Source organism: Phyllostomus discolor, chromosome 3 (assembly GCF_004126475.2).
Source record: "Phyllostomus discolor isolate MPI-MPIP mPhyDis1 chromosome 3, mPhyDis1.pri.v3, whole genome shotgun sequence".
NCBI lineage: Eukaryota > Metazoa > Chordata > Mammalia > Chiroptera > Phyllostomidae > Phyllostomus > Phyllostomus discolor.
Window position 1 is genome coordinate 131,910,648 of NC_040905.2, and position 3,689 is coordinate 131,914,336.

Consider the following 3,689-nt stretch of genomic DNA (forward strand, 5'->3'; position numbering starts at 1 on the left):
AGGGGGGCAGCCGCCAGACTGGTGCGTTCTGGAAGAGGAAAGCTCTTCCCGCTGGTCCCAGCAAGAACGTCAAGCCCCGAACTCCAACCGCTCCCCAAGGTCTGTCTCCCACAGCCCTCAGGCTGCCCGGAGGAGTGACCGGCCCTGGACGCAGGCAGGGTAGTGACAGTGCACATCTGTGGAGTAAGCGAACAGGAACATGCGACAGAGCAAAGAGCATTACCCTGACCATTCGCCCCTACGCCGGCAAGAATGAGGCACCCACGCAAAAATTCCCGTCATCCGGGCAATTCGATTAGGGGTATTAGAGGTGGTGGTTTTGAACACCCCCCACCCAGCATGAGAATTAAACTTCAACAATTGCCAACATGGGTGCAGAGCTTGGGAGTCTGCCTGGAGCTTCCACGGTGGCCGCTGTCATGATTCGTGCAAGCCGGCAAGGCAGGGAACCAAGGTCAGGGGTGCAGAGGTGGCTCTGCCTGGGAGCACTGACCAGAGACGCGTCTGGACCCTGCGCTCAGAGGACGGCCAGCGAGAGGCTGGCTCTCCAATCAGGCGGTGGGCCTCAGCCAGCTGGTGCTGCGCACGAGTGTGCGCGCCCGCGTGTGCGTGTGCCCAAGGGGAGGTGAGGATGCTGCTGTCTGAGAGCAGGCTCCGGGAAATAACCGCGCTGGCCGGCGGGCACTCAGCCCTATCCCGCAGGCTGCAGGCGGCCCTAGAGGGGGCGCCCCGCGCCACCGCCCCGACTCCTCCCCGGCGTTGTGCAGGCAGGTTCGCCGAGGCAGCTTCGGGCTCCGGCTCCCGGCCCACTCCTCCGGGGCTGGCGGCCTGCCAGGCCGCCCCTGCCCGCCCACTCCCCGCCCCGCTGTGCAACTCTACCCAAGTTGGAAGCCGAGCCCGGGCGGCTGCACTCGCGCGGCGCTGGCGGCGGTGGCGGCGGAGAGAAGGCGGCAGCAGCGTAGCTTGCGCTAGCGAGGCGGCTCCCCCACTGCGGAACAGGGACCGCGGGGGGGCGCCTGCCCTGCCGGGGAAAGTAAAGTTGGAGCCGGAGGCTGCGCGGGGGAGGGGGGGGGGGGGGCCGGAGGAGCAGCGGCCCGCACTCCGGGGAGTCGGGGCCGTAGCCGGCCAAATGGGAGGCAGAACTCCCGGGCTGCCGCCTGCAGCCTGCGCCTCAGCGCGGTGCCGGGGCCGCGGAGCCGCTGGGGCCCGCCCGCTCGGGCGCCTCGTCGCTATAGTTTGGCGGCTGGGGCGCGCCTGGTGAGCGGGGGCCGAGGGCAGGGCCACGCGAGGACCCTGGAACCTGCCCCCTTCCCCCTGCCGCGCGTAGCCGTTTGCTCCGGGCGCCTCCTGGTCTGCAAAAACGCCAGCGGCAGCTGCGGGGAGCCGGGTAGCCACGCTCTCCGGCGCGCCGCACGCCCGCCGAGCCACCACGGCCGAGGGCCGGCTGCAGGTAGCTTCGGACCCCAGCGGGCGCGCCGGAGGAGCAGGTGGCGGTGCGGACGCCGACACAAGCTGGGGGGCTGCCGAGCTGCCGCAGCTGCGTCCTGGCTCAAGGCGGGACAGCGTAGCTCGCCGGAGGACCATGGCGTCCCCAGCGCTGGCGGCGGCAGTGGCGGGCCCCAACGCAAGCGACGCCGGCGAGGGGGGAGGCAGCGGAGCTGCCAACGCCTCGGGGGTCGCCTGGGGGCCGCCCCCGAGCCAGTACTTGGCAGGTGCCGTGGCGGGGCTGGCAACCGTGGTGAGCTTCCTCATCGTTTTCACCGTAGTGGGCAACGTGCTGGTGGTGATCGCCTTGCTGACCAGCCGAGCTCTGCGTGCACCGCAGAACCTCTTCCTGGTGTCGCTGGCGTCGGCTGACATCCTGGTGGCCACACTGGTCATGCCCTTCTCCCTGGCTAATGAGCTCATAGCCTATTGGTACTTCGGGCAGGTGTGGTGCGGTTATGTACCTGGCGTTCGACGTGCTCTTCTGCACCTCCTCCATCGTGCATCTGTGAGCCATCAGCCTGGACCGCTACTGGTCCGTGACGCAGGCAGTCGAGTACAATCTGAAGCGCGCGCCGCGCCGCATCAAGGCCACGATGGTGGCCTTGTGGCTCACCTCGGCCGTCATCTCCTTCCCACCACTGGTCTCACTCTACGCAAGCCCGATGGCGCCGCTTACCCGCAGTGCGTCCTCAACGAGGAGACCTGGTACATCCTTTCCTCTTGCATCTGCTCCTTCTTCGCTCCCTGCCTCATCATGGGCCTGGTCTACGTGCGCGTCTACTGCGTTGCTAAGCTGCGCACACGCACGCTCAGCGAGAAGCACACAACCCAGGGCCCCGACGGCGCGTCCCTGTCCGCAGAGGACTGGCTGGGGGCGCCGACGGGCGCTGACGAGAACCGGCACTGCGCGCCCCCGCGCCGCCCGCGCTCTGATGTGGACCCGGAAGACAGCAGCTCAGTGGCGTCAGGGTGCGATGCCTAGGGACGGGCGGCGCGGACGCGCTGGCTCCTGGGCCTGCGGTGCCTGGCGCGCTGGCCAACTTGAGGTTCTGGGGCCCCAGCCCGCGCCTGTCTAGCGCCTGCTCGCCGTCCGTAGAGTTCTTCCTGTCGCACCGGCGCCGAGCGCGGAGCAGTGTGTGCCGCCGCAGGCTGGCTCTGGCGCGCGAGAAGCGCTTCACCTTTGTTCTGGCCGTGGTCATGGGCGTGTTCGTGCTCTGCTGGTTCCCCTTTTTTTTCAGCTACAGCCTGTAGGGCGTCTGCCGGGAGGCCTGCCAGGTGCCCCACCCTCTCCAAGTTCTTCTGGATGGGCTACTGCAACAGCTCGTTCAACCGGGTCATCTCTCTCCTTCAATTTTGAATGATAGCCTTAATGAGTAAAATAGTCATGTTTGTAGGTCTTTGCTTTTCATCATTTTCAATATTTCATGCCAATCCATTCTGGACTGAAACGTTTCTGTTGAGAAATCAGCTGATAATCTTATGGGAGCTCTCTTTTAGGTAATTAATTGCTTTTCTCTTGCTGCTTTCCAGATTTTCTTTTTTATTTCACCTCTGCCATTTTTATTGTGATGTGTCTTGGTGGGGCTGTTTTGGGTTCACCATGATTGGAACTCACTGTGTTTCCTGGACTTTTATGCATATTTTCCTTCACCAGATTAACAAGTTTTCAGTCATTTCTACAAGTAAGTTACCAGTCCCTTGCTATCTTTTTCCTTCTGGTACCCCTCAGATGTGGATGTTATATTTTAAGTTATTCCGCACTTCCCTACAACATCCTCATCCTTTAAAATTCCTTTTTTTTCCTTTTGCTGCTCTAATTAGGTGTTTTTTTTTCTACCTCGCCTTTCCAAGATTTGATCCTGTGCTTCATCCAACCTACTTTTTATTCCTTCATTGTGTTCTTCATGTCAGGTATGTTATTCTTTTCCTACTGGTACTTTTTCATGGTTATGTCCTCTCTCATGCTGTTGAGAATCCTTATAAGCATTACTTGGAACTCTATATCTGATAAATTGCTCGCCTTCATTTCATTTAGCTCTTTTTCTGGAGATTCCTCCCATTCTTGCATTTGGGAGTTATTTCTTTATCTCCACATTTGGGCTGTCTTTTTGTGTTTGTTTCTATGTATTATAACTGCTATGACTCCCTGTCTGTGTGGGGTGACCTCACATAGTAGTTGTCCTGTGGGATCCAGTGGTGCC

The 3,689-nt window shown here is 61.3% G+C and overlaps 1 pseudogene; it reads left to right on the forward strand.

The window, feature by feature from the left end:
* The first annotated feature begins 1,477 nt into the window (after window positions 1–1,477).
* On the forward strand, window positions 1,478–2,845 carry LOC114512528 (annotated as a pseudogene).
* Window positions 2,846–3,689: the final 844 nt, after the last annotated feature.